The sequence below is a fragment of the Bos mutus genome, chromosome 9, assembly GCF_027580195.1.
Source record: "Bos mutus isolate GX-2022 chromosome 9, NWIPB_WYAK_1.1, whole genome shotgun sequence".
In the NCBI taxonomy this organism is placed as follows: domain Eukaryota; kingdom Metazoa; phylum Chordata; class Mammalia; order Artiodactyla; family Bovidae; genus Bos; species Bos mutus.
The window spans coordinates 86418774-86440616 of record NC_091625.1 but is presented as its reverse complement, the minus strand read 5'-3'; the positions used below and the strand labels follow the sequence as shown (position 1 = coordinate 86440616).

At 36.3% G+C, this 21843-nt stretch overlaps 1 protein-coding gene across 4 annotated transcripts in view; it reads right to left on the bottom strand.

Annotated features, from left to right (window-relative positions):
- The window catches only part of TAB2 (TGF-beta activated kinase 1 (MAP3K7) binding protein 2), an 85562-nt gene that overhangs the window by 46654 nt on the left and 17065 nt on the right, over positions 1-21843 (bottom strand). For 2 of the 4 annotated variants that reach the window (XM_070376843.1, XM_070376840.1), the window contains exon 2: positions 14051-14199. The exons of the other annotated variants lie outside the window; for them this stretch is intronic. The gene's annotated coding sequence lies outside the window, so the exon portion shown is untranslated. The remainder of the gene's footprint in view (positions 1-14050; positions 14200-21843) is intronic. 4 annotated transcript variants of the gene reach the window in all.

The following is a 21843-nucleotide window of genomic DNA, read 5'->3' as shown; positions in this document are numbered from 1 at the left end:
GCATCCACCAAAAGTAAACTTTAAGAACAAAGCAAGATAACTGTTTTTAAATGTAGCCTTGTGGGTGAGTGAATAAGCTTTACAACTAAACACACTATTGAAACAAACAGGTATTTATTTAATTTTGAAAGGAAAACCAAGAAATACCTTACAATTTAATCTGGAAAATTATTTTTAATAATAAACAGAAATGCATTTTCTATGGTTAAGATGCAAAATGACTGCTCTTCTGAGAAAAGAATAAAGAAATCATGCTTTATAGGAATGCTTCTAACAATGGGGCAAACTTTTAGCACCTAACCTGCTGCCAGCTCAAATAATCTGGGAGGAATAAGTTCTTAATGATTTTAAATAGTAGCAGAGTATATGTGCTGCTGTGTGCTGTGCTCAGTTGCTAAATTGTGTCTGACTCTGCAACCGCATGGACTGTAGCCTACCAGGCTCCCTTGTCCATGGAATTTTCCAGGCAAGAATGCTGGAGAGGATTACCATTTCCTCCTATCTTCCTGACCCAGGGATTGAACCCAGGCAAGAATACTGGAGAGGATTACCATTTCCTCCTATCTTCCTGACCCAGGGATTGAACCCGTGTCTCCTGCATTGGCAGGAGGATTCTTTACCACTGAGGCACCTGGGAAGCCCAGCAGAGTATATACAGCACTACAAACCCAACCGTAAGTATACTGGAAAGATTTAAAAAATGCGCCATGTTATCTCCTTTCTTAAGAGTATGTAAGCAACTTATTTCTAACCTCTCAATATTATGACAGTGCAGAGTACTAAGTATCAGTTAATGGCTCAGACTGCATGTTATGATAATTATCAAGTCTTCACTTTCACTACCATTTACTATGGTGAATTTTTCCAGGACTGTAAGAGTAGTATAACACATGTAACTGTTAACTGTACTCCCAAGAAGGGACCATAGCCTCCAGATCAAAAAACAACAACAAGAAAAGCAACAGGACTTACAGGTCTGAACAAAATTTGAGCATTTATAAGGTACCTGGATATTTAAAATTGGACTATCATCATCCATTCACAATCCATGAATTTAAGGAGTGTTTAGTACGCAGCAGAACCATGCTGGAGATACAAGTATTAGAGTCCATACCCTTGCTCTCCAAGTCACAGAAATTCCTGGATTAAAGACACATCAAAAGAAGCTAATAATTTAGATAACTATTTTAACTTGCCCACTATTTCCTCTTTTGTCTGCCTTCTGCTACCAGATCTGCTGACTGCTATCTCAGTCCATCTCATTGCTGACACAGTAACGTTTTTCATCCCTTTCACATCATTCAAAAACAGACTACAAGGGAGTATATTAGGAAAAACTATAGACAGCAGCAGCAAGAAAAAGGCAGGAGCCAAATCATGCAGTGCCTGTATAGGCCATTAAAATCTGGAGGTTTTATTCTCAGGGTAATGAGAAGAAACTGAAAGATTTAAGCTCAGAGGCAGGAAAGGTGACATGATCAAGAAATCATGTATGTGTGAAGAATGGCTACAGTATGGAGAAAATGGCAAAAGATGAGAAGACCAGTTAGAAAAATGCTTTAGTCTAGCTAAGAAGGCAGGAGGAGAAGGGGACAACAGAGGATGAAATGGTTGGATGGCATCACTAACTCAATGGACATGAGTTTGAGTAAGCTCCGGGAGCTGGTGATGGACAGGGAGGGAGTCCTGGCATGCTGCAGTCCATAGGTCACAAAGTTGGACATGACTGAGTGACTGAACTGAACTGAACTAGCTAAGAAATAGTTAATACTTTGTAATTGTAGAGACAACAATGGACACTGAGTAGAAGGAAAAACTGAAGGGATAATTAGAAAGTAAAATTTAATAGAACTTGGGTTAGATATTGGGGTAAAGAAGGAGGTTGTAAAGGTTGCTTTCGTATTTGTTCAGATGGTTGGTCCCATCTATAAACTAAGGAACAAGCTAGAAAAGGTCCAAGAAAACAAAACAAAGTTTAGTTTTGAACATACTGAGTCTAGGGTACCTTTACAACCTCAAAACAGTGATATCACAGAGGGAGCTGGGATATATGGACCTGGAGCTCAGAGTTCTGGGCTGCAGATAAACATCTGAGAGGCATCCTTGGTGCTGGCATTAATTAACCAGTGTAGAGGAGACAATCCTACCATATAATTTAAGAATACACAAAGAAAAATATTCTTGGTTATACTTTATATGAAAATTACATAGTCATTATTAATTTTTCCCTAAAAGGCCAACGTTCCTTCCAGCCCAAATACTAAACACAAAAATTGATTTTAAGATATCTTAATTTTTTGACCTACCCTATAATGAAAAATTTAAATAAAAATTTAAAGAAGAACATACATACATGGTTTTTAAAAGCCAAACAGTATTACAAAGTTTATTGGGGAAACCAGCAGTTTCCTTGCCTCATGCCTCTCCACTTTTATCCTATTCCATATTCCAGTGTCAACACTAAGCTTTTTCTTCACATTCCTATACAAGATGATTTATAGGACTATTTCTTGATTTTTTTCAATTTTACGCATTTTCTATGGATTTCCTACCATGGAAAATGAAGAGTTAGCTTTGTAACTTAGTTCTCATACCATAATATAACCATCCTTCTCTACTCCTATGTCCATCTGCCCAATTACTTATTTCACAGTTTTTGCTTAAATCCGTATTCAATATTTATATTACTTTTCCCTATAAATACTATCAGCCTAGCCAGTTAATAGATTATGAGGGGTGGACTATATACCAAGGTCCTTTCCAAACTGGTCTTTTGGGAAGAAAAGTGTGTGTGTTGCTAATGAAAGAGCTATAGAATATTAATCACGTATGACTAAAAGCTGGCTTTACATCAAGTCCAATAAAGCAGTAAAGCTCTTGCAATTCTAACCCTAGGGGAAATGGGGAGATGTGAGAGTGGAGGGGCTGGGGTAAACATTACTATTCTACCATTTAAGTTACAGATTTAGATGAGATATGTTACTTTTTAGCAAACCTTGATAAAAGATTAAAAATAAACAAAACTCCTAAATGATGACTATAAAAGATTAAAAAATAAACAAAACTCCCAAATGATGACTATACAGATATGTAAAAGATTCTAGTCACCTGCTCCTGACCAGGAGGTACCATACAAAGTAAATGACAGAGCAAAGCTAAAATCCCAGAGATCCAACTTTTAAAAAAGGAGTAACTGGTAATATACCTTATATAAACTACTTAGATTTACATAATTTAAAACTGACAAAGTGTTGCCCTTTAGTGTCAAAGTCTTATTAATGAATAAATTAAATGTTACTCTCAGTTCAGTTCAGTCGCTCAGTCGTGTCCGACTCTTTGTGACACCATGAACCGCAGCAGGCCAGGCCTCCCTGTCCATCACCAACTCCTGGAGTCTACTCAAACCCATGTCCATTGAGTCAGTGATGCCATCCAACCATCTCATCCTCTGTCATCTCCTTCTCCTGCCCTCAATCTTTCCCAGCATCAGGGTCTTCTAATGAGTCAGCTCTTCACATCAGGTGGCCCAAGTAAGGGAGTTTCAGCTTCAACATCAGTCCTTCCAATGAATACCCAGGACTGATTTCCTTTAGGAGGGACTGGTTGGATCTCCTGAGAGTCCAAGGGACTCTCAAGAGTCTTCTCCAACACCATAGTTCAAAAGCATCAATTCTTCTGCGCTCAGCATCCTTCATAGTCCAACTCTCATATCCATACATGACTACTGGAAAAACCATAGCCTTGACCAGACGGACCTTTGTTGGCAAAGTAATGTCTCTGCTTTTTAATATGCTGTCTAGGTTGGTCATACCTTTCCTTCCAAGGAGTAAGCGTCTTTTAATTTCATGGCCGCAATCACCATCTGCAATTGTTTTGGAGCTCCCCAAAATAAAGTCTGACACTGTTTCCCCATCTATTTGCCATGAAGTGATGGGACCAGATGCCATCTTAGTTTTCTGAATGTTGAGCTCTAAGCCAACTTTTTCACTCTCCTCTTTCATCAAGAGGCTCTTTAGTTCTTCTTCACTCCTTGCCATAAGGGTGGTGTCATCTGCGTATCTGAGGTTATTGATACATCTCCCGGCAATCTTGATTCCAGCTTGTGCTTCCTCCAGCCCAGTGTTTCTCATGATGTACTCTGCATATAAGTTAAATAAGCAGGATGACAATATACAGCCTTGACGTACTCCTTTCCCGGTATGGAACCAGTCTGTTGTTCCATGTTTAGTTCTAACTGTTGCTTCCTGACCTGCATATAGGTTTCTCAAAAAGCAGGTCAGGTGGTCTGGTGTTCCCATCTCTTTCAGAATTTTCCACAGTTTACTGTGATCCACACAGTCAAAGGCTTTGGCATAGTCAATAAAGCAGAAATAGATATTTTTCTGGAACTCTCTTGCTTTTTTGATGATCCAGTGGATGTTGGCAATTTGATCTCTGGTTCCTCTGCCTTTTCTAAAACCAGCTTGAACATCTGGAATTTCACGGTTCACATACTGTTGAAGCCTGGCTTGGAGAATTTACTAGCGTGTGAGATGAGTGCAATTGTGTGGTAGTTTGAGCATTCTTTGGCATTGCCTTTCTTTGGGATTGGAATGAAAACTGACCTTTTCCAGTCCTGTGGCCACTGCTGAGTTTCCCAAATTTGTTGGCATATTGAGTGTAGCACTTTCACAGCATCATCTTTCAGGGTTTGAAATAGTTCAACTGGAATTCCATCTCCTCCACTAGCTTTGTTCATAGTGATGCTTCCTAAGGCCCACTTGACTTCACATTCCAGGATGTCTGGCTCTAAGTTGGAGATCACACGATAGTGATTATCTGGGTCGTGAAGATATTTTTTGTGTAGTTCTTCTGTGTATTCTTGCCACCTCTTCTTAATATCTTCTGCTTCTGTTAGGTCTATATAATTTCTGTCATTTATTGAGCCCATCTTTGCATGAAGTGTTCCCTTGGTATCTCTAATTTTCTTGAAGTGATCTCTAGTCTTTCCCATTCTATTATTTTCCTCTATTTCTTTGCACTGATCGCTGAGGAAGGCTTTCTTATCTCTCCTTGCTATTTTTTGGAACTCAGCATTCAAATGGGTATATCTTTCCTTTTCTCCTTTGCTTTTCACTTCCCTTCTTTTCACAGCTATTTGTAAGGCCTCCCCAGACAGCCATTTTGCTTTTTTGCATTTCTTTTTCTTGGGAATGGTCTTGATTCCTGTCTCCTGTACAATGTCAAGAACCTGATGAACATAGTTCATCAGGCACTCTATCAGATCTAGTCCCTTAAATCTATTTCTCACTTCCACTGTATAGTCGTAAGGGATTTGATTTAGGTCATACCTGAATGGTCTAGTGGTTTTCTCTACTTTCTTCAATTTCAGTCTGTATTTGGCAATAAGGAGTTCATGATCTGAGCCACAGTCAGCTCCCGGTCTAGTTTTTGCTGACTGTATAGAGCTTCTCCATTTTTGGCTGCAAAGAAAATAATCAATCTGATTTTGGTGTCAACCATCTGGTGATGTCCCTGTGTAGAGTCTTCTCTTGTATTGTTGGAAGAGGGTTACTCTCAGGTAAGCTTAAAACTTTCCTAAGCAGTAGAATTTCAAGAAATAATATTGTTTTAACTATTTGTTTCTAAAATTTTCTGGTGAAAGAACACATTAATAGCTAAAAACATAAATAACACTGCTAAATATTTCGCCCACAATTCTGTATCAGTAGGGGTTGTCTCATTTAGTAAGATGAGACAATTAAATGGTTGGTTAAGTATAAACTCTGGTTCCATAACTTCATGGCAAATATATGGGGAAACATGGAAACAGTGACAGACTTTATTTTTTTTTGGTTCCAAAATAACTGTAGATGGTGACTGTAGCCATGAAATTAAAAGACGCTTGCTCCTTGGAAGAAAATTTATGACCAACCTAGACAGCATATTAAAAAGTAAAGACATTACTTTGCTAACAAAGCCTTTGAGGCCTTCCTTTCCCACGTATATGGGACAATCATTTGTCTTAATTGGATAACTCAGACAAAGCTACTTGAAAACCAAATATTAGGTTCAAAATAAGTGCCAGGTAAGTGGTATAAACTGTGCTATAGGTGTTCACAGTGCTCTCAGGCCTGAGGGAGGAGGTGGAAGGGCCTTAAATCATCACAAGGTTGAAGTATGAAGCAAGGCAATCCAATAAATACTAGGCAGGTTCCGGAGACAATGAGTCAGTCACCTGTTTGGCTAGAAGGAGGAGGGACAGGAGGAAAGAGGATTAAGAAGAAAGAGTTTCGGGTGGGGAGTATCTACAAGAGAAGATGAGAAAGGTTGATGAAGGCTGTAAGTGTACAGTGGCTTTTATTATAGACAGTCTTGAGACACACGAATGGTTTAGCCTATCATTATGTAAATCAATATATGTATTTCAATCTTTGCCCTGTTTGTACATGGTTGAGTTTTACCGGGACAAATTTACTACTATAACAAAGAAAAATATAGCTTATGTTGAATATCATGGAAGAACAGGACAAAATACATAAAACTAAAATTCACTTCTCAACTGCACTGGGATTCTCCTTTAGCTTAATAGACAATAAGGTAAGAGGTTGTTCCGTTTTAACATATATACTATCCTAAAATTTAACTCCGATTTCCATAGTGACCTCCAGAGATACTAATTTTTTTCTATAAACAATGGAATCTCAGCTTGGACAGACCCCTAGAAAATTATGTTATAAACGTATATAATTTAGGGAGTTAGAGAAAAGTCTTGATGCCCAGTAGACTCTTTTTTTTTTAAACCAGAGGTCCATTCATCTATCCAATTTTACCTCTTAAAACCAAACTGTGACAACAAACAGAAACTTTTACACAAGTAATATTAGTTTCAAAGTGGAGAGACTATCTTGTTCACTGCTGTATCTTAAATATTTAGAAAGTGGAAGGCAAGTAGTGGATGCTCAGTAAGTATCTGTTGTAATAAATCTCTAAATAAAGATCAGAATACATCTAGATTAAAGACTACTATAAAAAGTGGTAGCTATCCCTCCAAACTACAGTGTTTGTCTTACCCTTGGCTATATGTGAGTGCTGCTATAATAGGTGTTTTGAAAGTGCATCAATGCAATTGATATATTAGGCAACAATTTGAGCACTAAATGAATTCTGCTGTGAATTCATCTGTCAGAAACACTAGGTGAATGCAAAAAACCACACTCAGCTGAAACAAGCTGCCTATGAACACTCAAAATGTAAACATGAACACACCTCAAACATCTGCCAGCAACCTCAGCTTACTGCAGCTTCGAGGAATCAGTCACACCCATCCACAACTTGTGTTCAACTTTCTTTCCGATTTCAAAAAATCATTCTTCACTTCGCAATAACAAGCTTCCACAACTATGTGAAAGTTCCTTCTATAAGGCAAACTTTAGGACTGTTTAAAAGCAAAGTACAGTATTTATTTGTATAAATATTATATAAGTACTTACACATATTTCTTAGCCATGTGACATGTGTAAAATTACAGTATCATGCTTTTTAAGGTTTCTACTTTTTAAAATGTTCACTGATGACATTCTGAGTGTTGTACCCCAATTCCATTTTTCTTGTTAAGTCCTGTGGGGTTCTATATTTTAGTTTTTGACTATAGTGGTGCTTTTTAGGGACACATAACCTCAACAACCATTACTAAATTTCCCAGGATGTCTAATGGGAAGGGGGAGTGTTTCAACTTATGTACTTGGTTGTCAGTATGATGTTAACAGTTTTTTATTACTAAGTTTAACTTGTGTCTCTTCTGTGGACTGGCTGATGACTGTGCAGTGAGTTAGCTGTTAATTTTTTTTGAAGTTAAAGCAAGTTTTGAAACTTTTTGGCCTTAATAAGGATTTTAGAAGTAAACTGAAAAAAAAAAGTATTATCTTTCTAATTATATACACTATTTTAAGTACCTCTTTCATTACTGATGACGTAAGTATTTCATCAAATGTCAGTGAAAGAGAAGTCGCTCAGTCGTGTCCGACTCTTCGCGACCCCATGGACTGTAGCCCACCAGGCTCTCCCGTCCTTGGGATTCTCCAGGCAAGAGTACTGGAGTGGGTTGCCATTTCCTTCTCCAGGGGATCTTCCTGACCCAGGGATCGAACCCGGGTCTCCTGCATTCCAGGAAGACGCTTTAACCTCTGAGCCACCAGGGATATAATAGTTGATACTTCACATTTAATTAATTTTAAAATAATCTACAAATGTAATTGAATGAAAATTTCAAAATTACTTTTAACAGCAAATTATTAGAATTGTATTTCTTGGAACATGATGTTACATCTTTATTAAAGCAAACCTGCTGCTCTCCAAAGTCTGTAATATCAAATTATTTTCCTAAGAGTTAAAATGTAAGAATTACAGCTATGGCATTTAAAAATCTAAAATTCAAATACTATCATCATTTATGATAAAAAAGAATAAATATAATCCATCTTTAGCATAAACTTTAGCATAGAACAGCTGTAGTCTTGAATCACTTTACATATTTGCAAAAATAAAATAATAGAAACACATCAAATTAAGTCACCTAAATGCTACTGACTTGAATTACTTATCATGTTCAGATTTAGTGTTACTTAAAAGCTTAAAGGGAACAAAGGATTATGTTACCAGAAAATGTATTTCTCAACTTTATAAGCCTATAGTAATTTATTTTCTATAGAAAAACAATATTAATAGTGTAATTTTATACATGTCAAATGGCTAAGATGTAACATAATGGCCCATTCTATCTCCTCTTAAAAAAAAAATTCCCAATTTACTCATTAATACACTGCCTCAAGTGCATGAATACTGACCATTTCTTATGGTTAAAAGGTTTAGCAGTTATAAGTTCCTCTAAAAGGAATGTGCAAGTCAGCCACACTTGGCAATTTATGTACTGTGGTTTTGTGGTGAGTGCTACCATTTTCTAAGGATCAAGAAAAGTGCAATAAATCTAAGGCAGAATGGTTATAATTCATCAAAACATATTATATAACTACCTTGTGTGTATTTTCCAATTCATACTTCATTATTATTTTCCAATACATTAGGGCTTTAAGATGGAAACAAAGTTACTTCTGAGTGTGCCCCTTTTAATGTAATTTTTGGATAATCCATCTCCTGTATAAATATCTTTAAAAGAAAGCACAATATAAATAAATGATATGATAATGAACTCCTATTTATAGGTAAAGAGGAAAAAAGAGCAGAAAAGAAAATGAAAGCACTTGAAAGAACCAGTTTTCATCTTACATCCACCATAAACATTTGGAATGGACTAAGTAAGACTCAATGACATGTGAAAATTACAATAACTTGGCTATAATATTAATCTAAATTGACATTTTAAGATGAAGATTTAGAGAAAGTTAGAAGAAATTTCACCAACTGATTCCCATGCAGTTTCAGCCCCTTACTTGACCTGTTTCTTCTGTTTATCTCATCGAATTTAACATAATCTTGTTAAGTATGTGCCAGTGTTTCAAATCTAACACTATGGAACTGTTAAAAAGTCAGTTGTTAATCTTGTTATAGTTATGGGGGATGAATTTTATATTAGATGGTCAAGAATAATTTCAAAACTGTACAGAAACTTCTATCTCAACATATTTATTATATATAAAGCTATTTCACAATTCTCCAATTATAGATACACTTAGAGAAAATTTAATATCATATAATTGAATAAAGAACCAAAAATCTCATTATGTAATACTTATCCATAAATCTAGAATGACTTTCATAACAATATAAACTATGAACATATATGAAAGTGATCATCTACTCAACATTTTGATTTATGACACATTTTCTAATGCATTATTGTTATATATTTTCATATATACTATACACATTGCTTATGCAAACATTTGTTGCAAGTCTACTACTCACTCTCTACTATAGTGGGTGCTGAAAATATTAAAATTAATAAAAGCACACTTTTCAACACTCAAGAAATTTACCTTTTAGTAGAGGAAGACAAATACATCAATAAGTAAACATAATAACTGAACTGTAACTGAGCTGTGTTGCAGTGCACAGCGGAAACATAGGAGGGGCCAATCAATTCTGAGGGAAGTGGAGAGTTTAAGGGTAGGATTAATTAGAGAGGGCAACACCTAAGCTCGGTCTTAAAAGATAAAAATATGTTTACCAGGTGGGCAGGCAAGAGGGGAAGAAAATTTCAAACATAAGTAGCTGCCTGGGAAAAGACTTGAATCAGACAGCATGGCAAGTTTGGGTAACCACAAGTAGCTGGTTCATGTTGAAGGGCAGGGAGTGAGAGGAACAGGGAGAAAGTGTGATACAGGATGAAGCTGAAGAAGTAGGGTAGGCATGGGCATATCATAGATGATCTTAATTGCTTTCCTCTGCCCCATATGTGCTGAATCCCACAAGTCAGCAAGAACAACACGCCTCTCACTTTCCAGATCCACCTAATTTATCTCTGAAGTTCCAAGCCCTGCCTGGTTCTGTGACATTCCACACAGTCCCAGAGGCGGGCACGCAGTCATTCAGTAACACTCACTGTGCGGCACTGAGAGGTATATAAGCAGCAGTGGAGATCAGGACGCAGTAGTGCCTAGAACTCAGGAACTGAGGAGAGGCAGGAGAAATTTCACAAAAAACGCAGTACTTGGACTTCACCATTACAGATAAATCATAAAGAGTCTTGCAGGATATCACTGACAACTGTTTGTGTTAGGGAAAAGACCATGAAAGAACAGGATAAATTTGAAGAATTATAGCTGTACTGCAGAAGGGAAGTGAGTTTAAGGCTAAAAAGGTGGAAAGTTTTCAATGAAAAATGCACAGATTCCAGATTATGTACAAGATCAAGAAAATTCTACTGGCCTGGAATTTTCATAAATACAATCTACTTTTTGGTTCACCTTAATGTCTGTGATTCATTCCACAAACACTGCCCACTGTAAGCCAGGTAACATGCTCTAAATATGCAAAGATGAATAAAATATAGTTCCTGCTTTTGAGAAAATCATAAACTAGTAGAATTCAGATTTATATGAGACTTCTTATAGCATTTATCTCACTTCATCATCCCCACACGTGAAGCAGAGAAGACAAATGTTACTCCACTTTTTTTTCTTTTTAACTGAAGAGAATAATGGAAAGATGTATTAAGAAGCGTATTTACAATTCCAACTAAGTCAGTAGCAGAGCTGTTTTCCAGGCCAGTTCCCAACTGTGGTGTCACTATCCAGTGCTAGCACCATCAGCTGCGAATGAAAATTTGTTGCTGATCATGAAGTACCAGAGCTCCATCTATAACAATATAAAGTATCCATCCTACGGACAAGCATATGTGTTTAAAGAGGAGCGTATAAGAATGTCAGTTTAGTTCAGTCAGTCCATCGTGTCCGACTCTTTGCGACTCCATGGACGTAGAATGTCACTTCAGTGTATATCACTAAAAGAACAATCTGAATAACCGTTTAGGAATGAATGAGTAAATCAATGTACAGCAATTTTGTTTTTAAGTCGAGTAAGATATAGCCAAATAATTATATGCAAAGGCCTATTAAGACATTACTGGATTAAAAAAGATGCAAAACTCATGTATAATGATGCCCTTGTGTTAAAAAAAAAAAAAAGACACCAAAAAAAGTTTGAAACAGGTATTTTTATATGAATGCACAGGTAATGCTCTGAAAGGATACACACTAATTATTTTGGAGACCTGGCTGGGAAAGGAACACATAGACAGAAAGTGGTCCAAGGAGATATAGTCATCTCTGTTATAATTTTTTATAAGAATATATATTCATGTATTTTTGTATAATTATGCATAAACAATGGAGATTAGAGCAGAATATTTTCCCTATAAAAGTATTTCCTGTATATTTTCTATGTATTTCCCCATAACACTACTTGTATTCTGATATGGGGGGTCAGAGAGTAGGTGCAGCATAGAATTATTTCAAAGTACCAGAACTGAGCCAATTCAATGTATTTTCAAATAACCCTATGCCTATGCTATCAATGCTGAAATTGTTACTAATATACTTAATAACTGCAACAATGCTCAATCATTAGGAGTCTTGACAGATGGGATTTAAAAATTCACACATAAAGGTGGACAAGGGCACTTTCCTCTGAGCTTACAGCATGATCACTTTGGTGAGTCAAAGTGATTGTGTAAGTGATCATGTAAGGATCGGGTTCTGTGCTGAACAATGTTAACCTATATTATTTCAGTTCTCACAATATTCCTGTAAGGAAAAGTGAGAAATTACAGGTAAAATTCTTCACACATGATGCTTGATCAAATAAGAGTAAGTGCTGGCCTTCATAGGTATTGCTACTGCCTAATCTCTAACTTTTTTAAGTTTCAACCCTCACTCTTGCAGTCAGCTTTTCAAAAGACTCACTGACTTAAGTGCGAGAATGCTAAGAAATGAATCTGCAATGGATTCTCATGACCTACTGAACTAAATCCAAACTCCTTCATCACACATTTGAAAGCACGTGTGGCATAGCTCCATCATCCACCATATCCTTCTATACCCTACTATTCTGCAGGCATACTGGGCTATTTACAATTTTTAGAACACATTATATACTTTGACTTCTACAACTTAGGAATACTCTTGTCTTTCTTGCTAAGGATTTCTATCTACTCTTCAAGGCTCAGTAGAAATATTACTTTCTCTACAGTTTTTTCCACCTCTATTATAATACTTTTTTATGGTATTACTTGTCCATAAGCCCACTGAAAATAAGGTTAATTTATTTTTACATCCCTAGTGCACCTAATAAAGTGTTTTATATACAATTTACATTCAATGATGTAGAAAACTTTCACCATTACTCATAGCCCCAGTGATAACTAGTAAGACTTCAAATTCAGAAGCAATTCTCTCTTATCTCCCCTTCAATTCATCTACCAGTGGTAACGACCCTAGTAACTCTGGTAGTAGCTCTCTTTCATGCCCTAATTCAGCACTCAGTGAGATATAATTATTTCAAAGCTAAACAAATAAAGTGGCACAGAATCAGTGACCTAACGTTGACAAGACTGGCTGACATTAAATTCATTATATGCATGAACACTGGAGGAAGGCATACAAAGCATAAGCTAGGATATCAGAATCATCTTTTAAAATCACAAGTGGGATATAAAATTCCTTTGTTCAACTTTGGGTAATCTCTAACCTATCTGAACTGAACTTTAAAATCAAAAGATATGTATGGTCATCTATCCTTTAGCAAATAAAGTCATCTTTTATGGATTAACTGTTTCTAAATCTATACGAATTAGTAAAAGTGATAAATATCCTTAAAAGCTAACTTAGCCCTCTAAACATTCACAAGTAGTTCTTTCTCAGTTAAAATCTACCTTAATTTTTAGTTTTGCGGCTACCTTCCACAACAACTCCAGCTACTGATGACTTTCTCGCCTGGTTTCTTTTGGGCAATCAAGTAAAAATATAGCAAATACTAGTTATATACTTACATTTAAAACAGAATTAAATTCTTCAGGTAAAACTATTACATAATACATTACCTGATTCTATCCAGGAATTTTCTTTCAATTTCCCCACTCCCACCCCACCCACATTTTTGAAGACCATATTAACTCTTTATATGAAGGTACTCACAGTGTAGATTAGTTGAGGACCTCAAGACAGAGAACTGTTTCATTTATTTAATTCTCTAAATTACTTGTACCATATGTGAACCTCTTAAAGGAAGACAGTTTGGTTGTTTCTGTACTTCTCAATGAAGACCAGAGTACTTTTTGTACATTTTTACAGGGCTTAACTCAATAGCATTTCCAATTAATTTTTCTTTAATTGTTTTTCCATTAGTTTGCTGTTACAAACAAGTTAAATTAGAAATAGTCAGGCAAATGGTATGTTAAAGTCAATACTAGTTGCATGTCACCCAGTAGTTAGGGATGTTACTACACTGTAAGCAAGATGACCAAAGTTTTGAAAGTAAAGTTTTGCTTATTATAGATTTCATAGTAAGGCAGTTACATGGCTAAGCTTGACTGGTGCCATGGACTTTAGCATACCTGGAAATAGAAAAATTCAAATGGTAGCTGTTCTTGATTGGCCCATTGCCATTTTTGCAGCTTACAAATTTTTAATTAAGTAACTGCAGTGAGCTCATCTCTACTGGATACTTCTTTTCCAGGGCAGGTCCAGGAACTGGGTCTGGAGCCTTGAAAGCAGAAGAGAAACTAGAGTAAACTAGAGGTAGGCAGAACAAGAAACGTGACCAGATAACATTGTGAGCTAATAGCAGTGAGGTAGTCCCCAGTGTCTCACATAGGAAATATTCTTAAATGGAAAAGACTCTCTTAAATACAAGTTACCAAAAGATGATATTTGCATTACTTAATTCATTGTCTTCATCTACCCAACTCTGCTCTAAACTCCCAATTCTAGAAACTATACCAGTAGCCTTTGTGAAATCTCTACTGGCTTTCAGCAACAGACTGTCCAGTATGGGACCAGAGTATATAGAACGAGAAAACCAACAGTAAGTTCATTTTCATTAGTAAGACTGGAATTGTAAAGTTCTCATTTTTAGGTCACTTTACTCTTCTCTTTTGCTATTTTATTTCCAATTACCTTCTGTTTCCCTAAATTCCTACAATCAGTTCTCAGACTTTTCTTAAGAAATGCTTTAGATACATCTAAGCAGTGAAATAAAGTTCCAATTTTTAAAAACACTTGGTAATTCTTAAAGAGGGACGCAAAGAACAGCTCATAAGATGTGGTTCTTAACCACACTAGAAATTCTTTTTTCCATTACCAAAATAGAGTCAATGTTTTTTTTTTTTTTTGGTTAGGTCCACATTATTAAAACACACACAAGAAAACTTGCAAGTACAAAGGTTACAGAAATGGTAGGCTATTAAAAATGTTAGACTGTTGTACTAATTCGATTACTAGGGCCTAGAAATGATGTTCTTATGCTTGGCAAGCTGATAATTTTAGGAGTGTCTAAGAAAGAAGAGACACAATCCCACAGTAGTCAAAATAAACTGAATCTTCTGCTGTTGTCCAATGATGGCAGATGGTGAGGATTGTAACAGGACAAAAAAGTAGTGAAGACAAGGATGCAAAGAACTTAACTCCCTGCATTTCTAGTAACTAGGACACAGCAAAGCAAAACAGAATGAAAGTAGTTTTTAAGGACAGGGTCAATTTTCCACCTTTTGTAATGGCATGCTGTAGATGAAAATATTCTGGTAGAGCAAGATCTAGGTTCCAAATCTGGTTCCTGTACAAACTAAAACTCTGCAGGAGTTTCTGTTCTATTAAACGGGATAGCATTCCCTACCTCACTGGATTGTCATGAGAATTAGCACCTAACAACCTGGCAGACAGTAGGTATTCAATATAGCTTTCTATATGCTCAGTTGTGTCAGTCTCTTTGTGACCCCACGGGCTAGGGCCTGATAGGGCCCTCGGTCCATGGGATTCTCCAGGCAAGAACACTGGAGTGAGTTGTCATCTTCTACTCCAGGGGATTGCCCTGACCCAGGGATCGAACCCACACTCTATCATCTCCTGCAATGCCAGGCGGGTTCTTTACCACTATGCCACCTGGAAAGCTTTGCTCTAAACATGAGTATACTTAAGCTTTCATTTTCATAAAATGCTGAAACGACAGCTGTGTGGCAAGCTTTAGCTTTAAATAACTCAACTGCATCACATCCTAAGAGAGATAACCTGATTTATCAACATTGATCCCAGAACAAGGCAAATGTGAGAGAGCTCAATTCTGAGAACTGATGATAAACAAAAACAAAACAATTTACATTTAGGATAAAGAGAATTAATGGTAAACAAGTAAGGAGACAGGTAATTCTTCCTCTTTCAAATAAAGCAGAAAATACTTTTGTCAACACATCTCTAGTCAAAACATTATAGAACTGGGATACAGTGTCTTTTAAAAAACAAAAGGAATCAATATATGATCTAACTTGGTCTTTAAGTCAGGAAATGCTTTAAGGGCGTAGAAAAGCCTTACATTTGAGCAATAATTTTCCTCTTACTGATAGAACAGTGGGTTCCACATAAAATTATTATTTACCAAATATGGTTCAGAGCTCAGATTACACCTTCCCTGGCATTACCAAGTAATAGAGCAAGTATCACAAGCCACAAAGAATTCTAAAAAGAAAAGAAAAAAACCTTCTTTTCTTAAAGTTTACTTTAAATGTGTTCACTACTACAACTTTATTTCAGAGGTTGTAAAAGTTAACATGGAAAGAATCTTACTCAAAATAGATGATTTACTTAGAGATGATAAAATAAGTTAAGTTTTGCCAGAAGGCATAATAAAGAGTATTTAAGAATGAGGATTCCCATTCATTAACCCATATGGATAGGCTTTCAGTTTACAGACCATCGAAAGAAACACTTTTCTAGATAAACCATTAATTTTTGGTGTTTTTATTTTATAACCAGATTATCACATTGAAATCTCATTACTCACATAATGTTTCAGTTGATTCTTTTGGATTTTCCAGATATAAACTGTCATTTACAAATAAATGTGCCTCCTCCCTTTCAATAATTACACCTCTTATTTTGTTTTTGGTCTAATTATACTGGCCAGCATTCTCAAGACAATGTTATGTAACAGTAATGCCAGCCAGACCTTTTTTGATTCATGAGTTTTTAAAAGGAATTTAGTATTTCACTAAATACTAAAATAGAAATTCCAGTATTTCACCATTTCTAGTAACAAAATGCTGGCTTCTGGTCTGAGATATATAAAATCTTATATATCTATGTTCATTTCTTTGTTTCACTAAGGATTCTTATTAGAAACAAATGTTGATTTCCCTTCTTTTGATATCCCTCAGGATATTCACATGTCCCATCACGTAATATGACTTAATCTGATTTATTCCTAACAGGAATACCACTCATTTGTAGTATTGTTAATGTAATGCTAGATTCCATTTGATTTTATTATGCATTTTTTGCATCAAATTATGTGAGACTGGTGTGCAATCTTCTTTTATGCTCATATTTTATGTTATCTTGGTTTTGTAAAAAGCATATGGAAGCTTACTTTTTCCCCTCCATGTTCTGAAATACATAATTATCTGGTGCTTTTCGTAAGGAAGAGTCTTTCTACCAGTTAAGATCAGAATTTTCATTTGTGGCTCCAGATCCTATCCCTTTTTTTCCTGTTTCTTTGAGAAAACCAACACCTTTTCTTTTCAGTCTCTCACTTCAATCTAAGAATATGTTTAAGTCTTAACCATCTTAAACATACATTATGCACAAACTCATACACAAAAATTTTCTTTACTAGTTAAGTCTTGTTCAGCAAGTATTTATTTACAAAGCTATTTATTAAAATTGCTACTCTATTCAAGGCATGAGAATGAACTGCAGTTCCTGCTTTCTGCCTATCACTAATCCAGTAAGGAACACAAACAGGCAAACAAAAGTCTGCAACAACAATGCAAGGAATAAACAAGCCATGCCAGGCCATCTCTCTCTAACATCTGTGCCTTTCCAAACTTCTCTGAGCAGTAATGCTCTGGCCTCAACTTTACTTTAATCTGCCCTCAAGTTTCCTCCCTTGGTAATGGTTTCATTCAAATCACCAAATTCAATAACCTCTTCAGGATCCTTACCTATCATTTTGTAATAACTTTGCTGCTTGATTCATATATTTTTAAAAATAAATACAATCACATCTTCAAACATATTCAGTTAAATTTTGCTTTTTAAAAGAAAGTTCACAAAATATTTTAAGTTTTATTGCATATGTGTGTGCTAAGTCGCTTCAGTTGTGTCTGACTCTGTGATCTGTAGCCCGCCAGCTTTCTCTGTCCAAGGGATTCTCCAGGCAATACTGGAGTGGGTTGCCATGCCCTCTTCCAAGTGATCTTCCTGACCCAGGGATCAAACCTGCATCTCTTGCGTCTTCTGCATTGTCAGGCGGGTTCTTTACCACTAGTGCCACCTAATTTACCATATCATTTCATTTTTATGAAAAACCATTAAGTAAGGTCAGGTACTTATTACTCTCCTTTGCAAGGTTCAGAAAAATTAAGTAATTTTCTGATCATCAAAACTCCAAATAGCAGCAGAGTTAGAGCCAGAAATGTAGTTGTGGCTTTCTAACTTCAGGTCTAGGGCTCCTTCCTCTATAGTTTATTAACTTGACTCATTAATTAAGTACTAACTTGAATGCTTTCTGATCATGCTCTTCTTGAAAACTTTTCTGGTCAACACTGTACATTCTTCTAGTTTCCAAGGTTCCTTGTTTCAGTGCTTCTTGTTTGTCAAAAGGATTTAAGTACAAACTATGACATTTCTCCTTTCACTTCTTCCTCTGGTATCTTATCTACACTTGTAGTACTAATCTAGGGGAGGCTTCTTTAAGTAGCTGCTTTCTGTTCTGATGAAAATTAAACAATCAGAATCATAGAATTCAATGTTGAAAGGGCCTTAGAGATTTAGTCCAACATCCTTATTTAATAGAAAAAAAACATAAAGTTCAACTTACACAAGTCACTAGCAGGATTTGAATAAAAGTTTAAGACAATATTTGCCTTTTTAAACTTATGAATCATAAAATATACACTTATACAGCATATTTATATATAGTAAACAGAAAGCAACTAAACAAATTTCAAGAGTAATTATTGGATCCTGTTTCATTTTTGTTAAAGATACTTGTCCATATTCTAGTATGACAATACTAATGTATGAGTCCATTCACCAAAGGTTTTTTTTTTTAAGTCACAGAATGGCAATAAAGATAAAACCCATTCAATTTCACAAACTCATGCATTAGTTATCTATCTTCCAGATTTTTAAAGGGGACTTGGGAATCAAAATCATACCACTCTCTACCCTAATGCTTCCCACCTAGGTTGATAACCACAACCTTGTCTACAAGGCAGGAACAGATGCCACTAGACTGTCTGCTGAACACGGCCTAAAATACGGCCTGGTATGTGGTGAGCACTGAAAACATGTCAGTTACCACCGCTTCTCCAGCAATTACTACTTCTGAATATATTCGTATGATTATAAAAACAGCCATACTAATGATTCAGCCACATACACAAGCATCCTGTTAGAGGACCCCCTACCTTACTCCACTCCTTCCAGTCTATTGGCCAGGTTCTTTTTTTAGCAAGCAGAGCCACAATCCTAGTTATATAGGAATACCCTTCCAACCACTCCCAAGCTAGAAGCAGTTTCATATCTCAACATCAGAGTCTACAGGCTCTGAAAATTAAGAGCTTATTTTAAAAGGGAATTTTCCACTGCAACACTTCTAAACTACTAAGCTTGTTTACCCATGATACAGAATACATGAAAAATAAAAGGGTATCTCATGTAAAGCAAGATTTTTTTTTCCATCTGAATTGTGCTGAAGTTTAAACTTAAACTCTTCCCCAAACTGGCTTCCCCTCTTCAACTTCCCGTTTTCATTAGAAATAGCAATTTTCTTTTTAACCTGAAAACTGAAATTACCTTTTCTCTTGCTTTCTTTTACTTTTCTCAACTGCTTCAAATTTCATCCATCCAATAACTAACATTCCTCAAAACACCACTCCTAAGACTCTCTTTATTGGATATTACAGTCAACACAGCTCACAATTACTTCTGTAGTTCCAAAATCTAAAAAGTTCTGAAAAGATTTTTTATTAAGTTTCATGTCAAAGCTCATCTGATAGTGGCAAAAATCTGCTTTGAACTGATGTGAAGCTACTTACAGGCTTTATTTAGCTTACTTACTGCAAACATTTCCATTTTCCACTGCAGAAATACTAGTGTTTAAATACTGGGTGATGCCTCAAACTTTGCTGGGGGTGTTACATAATATACAATATATTCAGCCCAATTCAGGGGTCCTGTTCTTAACTTTCCTTTTGATACTTTCTCTAACACCACTCCATGCATTTCAGCCTTCATATCTGCCACCAAGTCCTATAGGTTCTTTCCAAATACCACAACTGCCAATTCTGCTCCACCCCAACTGCTACCACATTATTCCAATCGTCCGACTTCAAAATGACCAGACCCACAGCTTATATCCCAGCCATTAAGTCCTTCACATTTGACCAATCACATATAGTAGAGCAGATTAAGAGAGGTTCCTATATAACCACCCTAAGTATTTCACTGCTTTGCACAAGAACTTAAGATACTGGAACAGATACATAATAAGAGGGTAAAGACAGTGTCTGTGGTATTATATTCGAACTTCTGTGCACTTTTAAAGTTTAGTTTATCTATAACTGTAAGCTAAGAAGAGGCTCTCTTTTCTCCAACTTGATGAAATTTTAAAAATTGTCTATTTACTCTGTACACAGAGTAAATACACAGTACAGAGTAAATACACAATTTTGTTAAAACAACAAAAACAAATGAAAAATATACTAGGTTCCTCCCCGTTTATCACTTCAACTAAAACTTCTCAGTGTGGTTTTCAAGGCCTTCTCCAGTTTGGTTCCACTAGAACTGGTACCTTGGACTCCCACTTGGCAGGGAAAAAGCTACATATTGCCTCTCAGAATGACCTGAAATACATAAAACACAGTACACAGGATTACAAAGAAGGCCAGCTTTATTTTAAATGAGTAAAATAAAATCAGTGATCACAAAGAAAATCAATTATACTGAAAATCACCAAGTGTTTTTCAGAACCCATATTTTTGATATATTTATGTATCAGCTTCTTTACTAACACCCAACATGTAAACTCCAGTGGGGTCTAATAACAACTAGTTTTAAAGTAGTAATTTGCATACACTATATTCTGCTGCTGCTGCTCCTGTGTCGCTTCAGTCGTGTCAGACTCTGTGCGACCCCATAGACAGCAGCCCACCAGGCTTCCCGCTCCCTGGGATTCTCCAGGGAGGGAACACTGGAGTGGGTTGCCATTTCCTTCTCCTAAACTATATTCAGAGATAGTCAAAACAGTAAACATAATATTTGTGCTTTTTCTATGACTAATAAAATCACAGCACTGGTAATACTACTGTGCTTTACTGATTAAAATCATAATAGAAGGAAAGGTTAAATTTCAGTTACAGGTTATTGTTAGTAAAAATATAAAGAGCTTTTTTTTCCCATCTAAATGCAGGGACTCCTCTAAATTCTGTCCTCAGATCCTCTTCAGGGTTTTAGAGTCTAGAGTAAAACCCTATTAAATCTAGTTACTTTAACTTCCCACTAATCCCCACACTCAGAGAAATCTAGCCTTTGTCTAAACATGTTCAACCCTGTTTTCATTCCTGACTACGCTACTGCTCTATCTTAGGATGTCATTTCTCCACTGGATGCTTGTCAAAATCTTAACTACCTTTTCAAAAGCAATTCACGTTTGCATCTCCTTTCTGCATTCTTTTTCTACTGCTTCAGCCCACATGGATCCCTCCTTTTCCTAGAACTCCTAATGCACCTGTGGATCAATGCTTCATGACCCAAAATGTAATTATTCTCTTAGAGCTCCACTTCTGTGTCTCTTCATCTAAAGTGTAAGATCCCCGGGGACATGGGTGACATACTTGTATATAGCAGCACTGCCTATATGTAATACAGGCCCACAGAATGTATTCAGTAAAGAAACTATTCTCCATAAGGGCTTCCCTGGTGGATCAGATGTTAAAGAATCTGCCTGTAATGTGGGAAACCCAGGATCAATCCCTGGGTTGGGAAGATCCCCTGGAGAAGGGAATGGCAACCCACTCCCATACTCTTGCCTGGAGAATCCCATGGATAAAGGAGCCTGGTGGACTACAGTCCATGGGGTCCCAAAGAGTCTGACAGGACTGAGTGACTAACTTACTCATTCTCAATAAACCAA